Source organism: Arachis ipaensis, chromosome B08 (assembly GCF_000816755.2).
Source record: "Arachis ipaensis cultivar K30076 chromosome B08, Araip1.1, whole genome shotgun sequence".
Lineage (NCBI taxonomy): Eukaryota > Viridiplantae > Streptophyta > Magnoliopsida > Fabales > Fabaceae > Arachis > Arachis ipaensis.
The window spans coordinates 122,045,877-122,055,998 of NC_029792.2; positions in this window are offsets into that span (position 1 = coordinate 122,045,877).

Below are 10,122 nucleotides of genomic sequence, written 5' to 3' on the forward strand. Positions count from 1 at the left end.
TTATTCTTTGCATAGAAGCACATCTCTAGCAACTCCTTGTTATGACTTAGTGCTCGGAGTCCACTCTTTATAGGTCTACCAGGAACAAGCCACCAACACTCAACCATGTTATCATAACCTAAGACTTTGTAATAATAATTTCTCGGTGAAAATACATCTAATAAATCCTCATCCAGTCCAGTCAACTCATCAGTGTGATCATTTTCATAAACCAAACTAAATGTGACAAAACTACCTCCATGATGATACACAATCATTATACCATCATCCATCTATAAATAAAATTAAAAAAGACACGATGATTAAAAATAATACTAAGTTCAATATATTAAAAACACAATTCAATTGGGGTCTAGTTCTAATATATTGAATAAGTTAATCAATCAAAAGTGTTTTGACAAATATTAAAAAAAAAAGGTGTTAAAATTTGAATTTTAGAGTAGAGTATTTTATTAAAGGTGTCTAGTTTAAATCCAATGTCTCTCATACAATCCTTTCTCATTCTAATACAAATTAATTTTACCAAGACCAAGTTTCTACAATATTAAGAACTCTCACTACTGATTTCACCAAATTTTTGTGATGTACAGTAATTATAATCCTTCTACATTGCTCTAATAATTTAAAATGATAAACTTATACGAGAATCATAGTTGCTACAGTAATATAATTGTCTAAATATATGTAATTGTATTCTTTTTGTGATGTACAGTAATTGTATTAGAGAACCATGAAAGAATAAAATTGTCATTTTAAATTGATCAAGGAGTAATACAATTGCTCTAACAATGGTTGCACTAGTAATCAATATATATAATTTGAACCGAAAAATAATGGACAAAGAATTAAAATGGGATATGAAAGAATAAGATTGTCATTTTAAAATGGAATATGAGGGATCAATGACTATTCAAACGGACAAAGAATTAAAAAATTCAGTTGATCACAGCCACATACATAAAAAAAAAAAAACTAAATTCTAGCATACAAGAATCCTACCATCACCAACAACCATAATCAACCAAAGTCTCCCAAAGATTTACTGATGAAGTAGAGCGAAAAAAACGAAAAACAAACCTCAACCAACATTTTGCAAAAAACAAAGCATTGTATATTGAGAGCAACGATTTTGTTACTAACCTTTTTTTGAAGAAATGGCTATGAAGGGGCGAAACAAATGAGAAAAGTTTTAAACTTCAGTTACAGCGACAACAATGATTCTTCATTGATTGGACCTATACAAGAGGAGGAAGAGGAAGAAGAAGAAGAATGGTCATTGGAGTTTCACTTTTAAAGTGGTTAACGTTTGGGTTTTTGTTTAACCCCCTTCTCATGTCACACGACGTTGTTTCTCAATATTTTCGGCGCCAAGAGTTAAACAACGTCGTTTAAACAGTGACAAAAAACGATGGAAGGGTCAAATTGAGGAACAGGTCAAAATTTCAAACTACAATGAGAGTCAATTGAAAATTTAAGGGCTAAATTGAGTCGGGATCATTTTGAAACTCCCATATATCAAATCATTGAATTTGTATGCACCAGGATATGTAAGCATCTAGTTCAATAGACTCTTTTGTTAAATATCTAAGACAACTTAGATAATGATGAAATTTTATGATCAAAATAAAGTTGTTTTAGACATCTTCTTAAGATGCTTCAAATTATAAAGTAGTTTTTTAAAGCCTTTGAAAAACTTGAAGATATATAATGAGCATAAAATTTAAAAAGTCGAGAGATCAAAATACATTGATATATACTGACTTGACTAAAATGCTTGCATTTAATTTTAAATATAAAAAAATTATTATTAGAATAAATGTACAAAAAATATTATTTGTATTTATCTTTTTTAGAATATAATTTTGACTCAAACTAAATAACACAATTTAAAGACTTTAGATATTATTTTTTCAAGCATTTTTTAGATTACGAAATGACACTTGAATGCAAAGGCTTCCGGCTAATTTTTTTTATATTGATTAAATATACGTATAATATATTGTTATTGGAAGATTTGGTATTTTTTTTTATATGGTATTTTATTCAAATCGGACGGTCCGATTTGTTCGAAGAAAAAAATAAACTACAAATCAGAGGGTCCGATTTATATTTTTTATTTTTTTTTATTTTTTAAAATAAAAATCGGACGGTTCGATTTCAACATTAAATTTTTTTATTTTCGAAATCACAAATCAGACCGCCCGATTTGTGATTGTTGGTTTAAAAAATAAAACAAATCGGAGGCACCGAGTTGTTTAAGCCATACGAGCGTAAAACTATCTCTTCTCACATCATTGTGAGATACACTCCTCTCTCTCTCACATGAAAAAGAAAAAGCGTCCAAATGTTGCATTTGCTGTAATATGCTGCATGAATTTCCTGAACATAGGTACAATTTTGTTTTTTATCAGTTGATGGTGTCATAAATGACTTTTATGTGCACAAGTAACCTCTTTAGCTGCGTCTTTGCTAGCAAGTATCATAATGCGTAGAGAAATGCTAGTATGCGTTTAGAGCACATTTGATGCATGTTGTAAAAGTAACTCTAACCCATTCAATCTTAATTTTTTTAATAACTCTTAATTATTATTGTTGGTTGCTTTTAGAGCACTCTAGGATCATGCGAGAATTTCTCTAATTCATAACTTTCTTTTAGCTGATATAAGAAATGTTGTAAATTACTTGTTAGCAAAGTTGTGAGTGTTGTAATCAAGTTAGATTGGTTTAATAGTTAATTCACTAGTCCACTTAAGTAAGTGTCGAGAATTTGAATTTTGCTTTATACATATATGATCATGTACCTGTGTGACAAACTTAACAATAGTATTTGAAACCCTCCATTACTAAAGTTATATTGGACATTTTTGGCTTTGATTGCTTCAACTCTATGCTAGTGGTGCAGCAACCGGACACTTTCCCATCATTGGACATAAAGTCAACGGTCCAACTGTATTTCATAAGCTCCATACTTGCTATTTTTTAGTTTGTGTCTCAAAACAAGGGGTTACAACATGGTCATCAATGATCGCTTGATTGTCAAATTAACATATGATTCTTTGGTTAGGCATATTGCTACATTAGTTTGTTTGGTTCAACTAAGAATGTGTTCTTTATGTATGGAGTTATGCACGTACATATTGATATTGTTGAGTTAGAATTGATTTTGTTAAGTTAATGTAATGATAAACGTTTATTATTGGATTAAAAGTCTAAAATATGGTTCATGTGGGTATTAGTGTTACAAGTCCAATATATTCATCTCAACCCAGCTTATCTTGATTCAGCTAAATTAAGACATCAGCCCATTACATTTGAAGAACAAGCTTTAGTCCACATGTAATGGTGAGCAACAAATACGAAGGATTACCATGTGTTCATAACACGCAGCGGAAGTGATAAAGTAATCCTAAAGATCTATTTTGTGCTTAAACTTTATTCCAATAATAAATAATATATATATATAGATCATATCTAAATACCTTTAAACATTTTAGTAAAAACTTTATTCTTTGATTGTACGAAGACTCTATACGTATCCACACCGAGACCAACCTTTGCTGTCAACTCCTTGACCAATGGACATCTGATCTAAATTGATAAACCTCTTGCAACTCTTTGCACGCCATAAAATTCTTCTCCAAAAATCAGGCTCACATACGTTTATGTGTGTAGAGGTAAAGGAATAAAACTCTTATGTTTTATTCTCACTTCATTCTCATTTTTCCTTTACTCTTGGCATACATATATATAGTATGAGATTTGTTACTGCTTTTAAATTTGATTCTCAATTCAAATTTAAATCATATCTTGTTATTTTAAATTTGAATCTTTCAAATTTATGAATCATATCATAACTCAATTTGAAATAAGATCAGTTAGGATCTCATCCAAATTTAGAATTCAAGTTTAGAAATAGAATAACTAATTATTCTCAAATCTCATATAATATTCTCAATTATCATACTATTATTATATTCTTGGTGCTAACAAAGAATATAATAATATTCTATTTGAATTAATATAATTATTTATTTGATCAAATCAAAATAATAATTAAATAATTCTACAGTAAAGATTAGAACACTCGTTAGTGTGTGACCCCATAGGTTCAATACTAAGCGGGTAGTAAATTAGTCATACTAAATTTACTAATCAAGGTTGGCGTCTAGCAACACTCCTCAACGACCCGATAGTATGAAGTAATATATTTTTACTAAGAACCTTAGAAGAACAAAATATAATTCCTTCCATCTTTCCAACTCTTGGTTAACCCTTAGAGTATGGTTTAATTGTCAAACTCTAACTTGTTATCATTATTATAATGAACTGTGAATGACCTAAGAAACTCATTTCTTCGTTCATTCAATCCCTTTGCCAAGGTTTTATTCATCTTAGTCATTATAATCATAGAGCTCAAACTCTTTACCGAGAGTTAACAGATTTCTTATTGACTAATCATTAATTCTACAAGTATTTAAATCATATCCAATATCCATTCAACTAGCACCCTAAAGTATTAGGTGTCCGGAATCAAAGTATAATAAATACATTGTTAATTACTATGACAGTCGCAGGTCAAAGGAAACTCTATTACTATGTTCATCTTGAGAATATCCTATTGACAAATATACGGTAATTATAACCATTAGGAATTCTCAAAGTGAGTCAGTTCAATGGTCATATCTCTATATGCACCATCTATATATATAATTTAATAAATGAGATCTATTAATCTTCATCCAATGAAGACCGTTATATATATATTGATCTTTCCAGATTATTAATGTCCTTTTTAATAATCCTATGACCAAGAACAATTTAGATTAAAATATAAAAGATTTATCTCTCAATATTATGATCACTATCACAATGATAAATCTCTAAATTTAATCAAGGACCTTATTATATTAACATTTTAATATAATAACAATAACAAATTATTTGTCACATGATTGATTGGATTGTGGTCATACTACTTATTCCCAACAATCTCCCACTTGCACGAGAGCCAATCATGATAGATTGGATCTTGGGCATACTATTATCACAATAATCTCCCACTTGCACTAGAGCCAATCAATCATGTGTATAATTTTTCATTGGACATTTGTATTTATCAAAACTCTTTGACCTTAAACACCTTTGCTCTTGAGCATGTTTGCTTGACCTTTTGTAAAATACACTTAGTGCATAATAAATATCACGTTTTCTCAAAACATGAAATCTCCTACTACAATAGTGCATAATTTTATTTTAAGAACAATCTTTATTGAACATGATTATAAAAAATCTAAGTAACAATTAGATCTATCTTTATAGAATTGTATCATTATACAAATAGGTTACTTTTTCGAAAAGTTAGTTTGACGATCAAACTTTTTATACTTTCAGGAAAAAGTATATCCTCTATTGAGTGGTATATAATTCTAATAAAAGTAATTGTACTCCCACTCTTTCTTTAAGATGGAATCCCTTTTTCTAAAAAAGAGTTTAATCTCTTATTACAAACACTTTGTCATAAGAAGAGTAATAAAAATAATCTCATTATTTCTTTAGGGTAACCAATAAATCTCATTTATTGGACCTAATATCAATTCTATTGTTGTGCAATTTTTTAACACATATAAGACATCTCTAAACTCTAATGTTCTTGAGTTTCAGCTTATGCCTTTTTCATATCTCATATGGATAAAAAAATTGATTTAGTGGGAAATTTGTTAATTTAGTCACATTTCTAAAATGTAATCTAAATATTTAACAAATAGTGATCCTCAACTAAATTCCTTGTTTCTTAAACATGATGAAGTACATAGAGAATTAGTATTTGTGCATTGAAAGAATCTCATTCTCTATTCAATAGAATATCAATTAATATCAATTAGAGAATCTCATTCTCTATTCAAAATATATTACCCAATACTCCCACTAGTTTAAATAAAATTTTTGATAGTCATACTATCTTACTTTGGGCACCATACATCTTCTCAAGATGTTCAGTAATAAATAGTGGGTATATGCTTTTGAAATTAGAACTCATGGTTGTCAAAACAACCCATATTGTAGTAAAATAATATTACAAATACTTCAAAAGTTCTTACCATTCCAAAACTAATTTTATTAGACAATATTATTTCAATAGGATTATTATGTCCATGATAACCCTTTTATACAAAAGAACAATTCTCAATGTATAGCCAATTTATTACTTTCAAGTATGCCATACGAAAGATGGACATATTTAAAAATTTAAAATATGAAAGTAAATCAAAAAATCTATATTTCTGACAAAATTATTTAGAATCGTGAATGAGTACCTTGGTTGTCAAGTTATTACTCATACCTATTCTAAATAAACATGATTAAGTTATATCCCATATAATTATAATCTCAAAGAATTATTTGGTTGTCAGACAATTATTTAACTGAATTATATTTTATACCCTTAGGTTGTCTAGGTTCAAGTATAAAATTAGTTCTCCTTATACATCATCATATGCATAAATAAATTCCATCTTTGAGTACAAGTCTCCTGGTTGTTAGGTTGTTCCTTGTAAACAAGAGATAAATTTATTTTTTTGACAATCTCCTAACTTTTAGGATTTATCTCTATTGTTAGAAAATTTTTACCAGTATTCATGGATTAAATTTTATACTCCTAGGTTGTCTAGGTAAAAATATAAAATTAAATCCTTAATACATCAAATATATATACTGATTATTATCTTGAAAATAAAACTCCTGGTTGTCAGACCGCTCTTTATAATCAAGAACATTAGAAAAACTAATTTCTAAAATTATAGTGTTCAAAACACATTAATCAAATCAAAATTTGATTTTTCATGTACTAACGTTTAGCCTTAAAAATTATTAAATCAAATTTGACCTTTATATATACACTTATATATATAAAAAACAAACAAAAGATATTTTACATCTTATTCTTTTTATTGTGATCAAAATCACAATAAAATTTAATAAATAAAAAAAATCAAACAAAATATTTGATTATAAATATAACTTTTATATTAAAAGAATGATAATTTAATCATAATTAAATAATTAAAATAAATTAACTATTAATTTATTAGAAAACTATCTCAATGGAAATAAATATATCACATGCTTAAAAACAATTTGAATTAATCCTATTAATTCACAAACTTTTAAGAAAATAGGAATAAAGATTTAAACACAAAAAGCCAAAGCTCTAATACTACTAAAGAATTACCATGTGTTCATAACACGCAGCGAAAGTGATAAAGTAATCCTAAAGATCTATTTTGTGCTTAAACTTTATTCCAATAATATATATATATATCAGATCTAAATACCTTTAAACATTTTAGTAAAAACTTTATTTTTTGATTGTACGAAGACTCTATACATATCCACACCGAGACCAACCTTTGCTGTCAACTCCTTGACCAATGGACATCTGATCTAAATTGATAAACCTCTTGCAACTCTTTGCACGCCATAAAATTCTTCTCCAAAAATCAGGCTCACATACGTTTATGTGTGTAGAGGTAAAGGAATAAAACTCTTCTCACTTCATTCTCATTTTTCCTTTACTCTTGGCATACATATATATAGTATGAGATTTGTTACTGCTTTTAAATTTGATTCTCAATTCAAATTTAAATCATATCTTGTTATTTTAAATTTGAATCTTTTAAATTTATGAATCATATCATAACTCAATTTGAAATAAGATCAGTTAGGATCTCATCCAAATTTAGAATTCAAGTTTAGAAATAGAATAACTAATTATTCTCAAATCTCATATAATATTCTCAATTATCATACTATTATTATATTCTTGGTGCTAGCAAATAATATAATAATATTTCATTTGAATTAATATAATTATTTATTTGATCAAATCAAAATAATAATTAAATAATTCTATAGCAAAGATTAGAACACTCGTTAGTGTGTGACCCCATAGGTTCAATACTAAGCGGGTAGTAAATTAGTCATACTAAATTTACTAATCAAGGTTGGCGTCTAGCAACACTCCTCAACGACCCGATAGTATGAAGTAATATATTTTTACTAAGAACCTTAGAAGAACGAAGTATAATTCCTTCCATCTTTCCAAGTTAACCCTTAGAGTATGGTTTAATTGTCAAACTCTAACTTGTTACCATTATTATAATGAATTGTGAATGACCTAAGAAACTCATTTCTTCATTCATTCAATCCCCTTGACCAAGGTTTTATTCATCTCAGTCATTATAATCATAGAGCTCAAACTCTTTATCGAGAGTTGACGGATTCCTTATTGACTAATCATTAATTCTACAAGTATTTAAATCATACCCAATATCCATTCAACTAGCACCCTAGGGTATTAGGTGTCCAGAATCAAAGTATAATAAATACATTGTTAATTACTATGACAGTCACAAGTCAAAGGAAACTCTATTACTATGTTCATCTTGAGAATATCCTATTGACAAATATACGGTCTTTCCGGATTATTAATGTCCTTTTTAATAATCCTATGACCAAGAACAATTTAGATTAAAATATAAAAGATTTATCTCTCAATATTATGATTACTATCACAATGATAAATCTCTAAATTTAATTAAGGACCTTATTATATTAACATTTTAATATAATAACAATAACAAATTATTTGTCACATGATTGATTGGATTGTGGTCATATTACTTATTCCCAACAACATCAGTTTCATGAAGCTAAAACAAAAGACTCGGCAATTCATAGATGACCAAAAAAAAAGCAAATGGGACAGTTGGCAACATTAGAAAAGAAGTAAGAGATGGCAAAAACACAAAAACATCGTAAGATCAAAATACAGAAGATCACTAGCTGAATTTGGAAGAGCAAAACAAAAACGCAATGCATTGGGCAACAGCTGTATTGACACAAAATGGAAAAAGCTTTACATGTTAAGGAAGACAACAGCTCTAGGAGGATCAAAATTTCAAAGGTTGGTAGGACAAAAACAAAATATTCGGACACCGAGGTAGTGGAGCAAAGTGAAAAAGTATTGCATGCTAAAGAAGACATCTGTAATAGAAAGAAGGTACCAGAAATTGGAAGAGGCAATGAAGCAATTTGAAAGAAGGGACTCACCCTATAAAACTGGCCTCACTTCAACATTTGAAGACAAGAAAAAGAGAATGCTATTAGGTAGCGTTTGTTTTGAGGTACTGAGACAGAGACTGAGACTCAATATCATGTTTGTTGGTTCAGAGACTGGTACTAAAATTTCTGTCTCCGTCCCTAAAATTTCAGTATTTCAGTACCTCCAAAAAGTAGGAACACAGGAGACTAAAATTTGAAAATGGATCCTCTCCATTTTTTTTAACACTTGAGAGAATAAAGTGTGATCTCTCACCTTTAATTTTTTAAGTAGGACCAAAATTAAATAGGAGAGAGAGAATAATGATAGGTGAGATTCTACACTGGATACTATCCATTTTTTTCACTGGAGATGATCCACTTCCCTAAAATTTTTAGAGATGGAGACTAAAACTTTAATAACATTTTATACCTAAAATATCCTCATTTCAATTAATTAATTCCAATTTTACCCTTTGTACAAATTAAATTAGAGTTTCATTCTTGTTTCAATTTCTGTCTCCCACTTTGCACCAAATAGAATGCTGAGATTTATTTCAATATCTGTCTCTTAGTCTCTATCTCTTAGTCTCAGTCTTTCCATCTCTGTCTCTCCACCAAACGCTACCTTAGAGAAGAGGCAAGAGAGATACATGAAAAAACTAATTCAGTTTCTGTGTAATTTGGTTTTGTTGAACTAAGGTTTAGTTTCCCTTGCTAAGTTAGAATAGCACTTGGTGGCCGATTGAATTAGTGGGTTCTCTTTTGCCAAGTTAAGACACTAGATAAATTAGGATTGTAATTCATTAGTATTTCTCCGATTGAATTAGTGGGTTCTCTTTTGCCAAGTTAAGACACTAGATAAATTAGGATTGTAATTCATTAGTATTTCTGTATGTAATCTAGTTGATTATAGTAAAAATTTTACTATATAGTAGAGATTGGATATAAATTTTATAGTACTAAGAAACCGAACCAAGATATACTGGTCTCATTCTCTTCTTTCTTTTTCTGTTTCTATCTGGA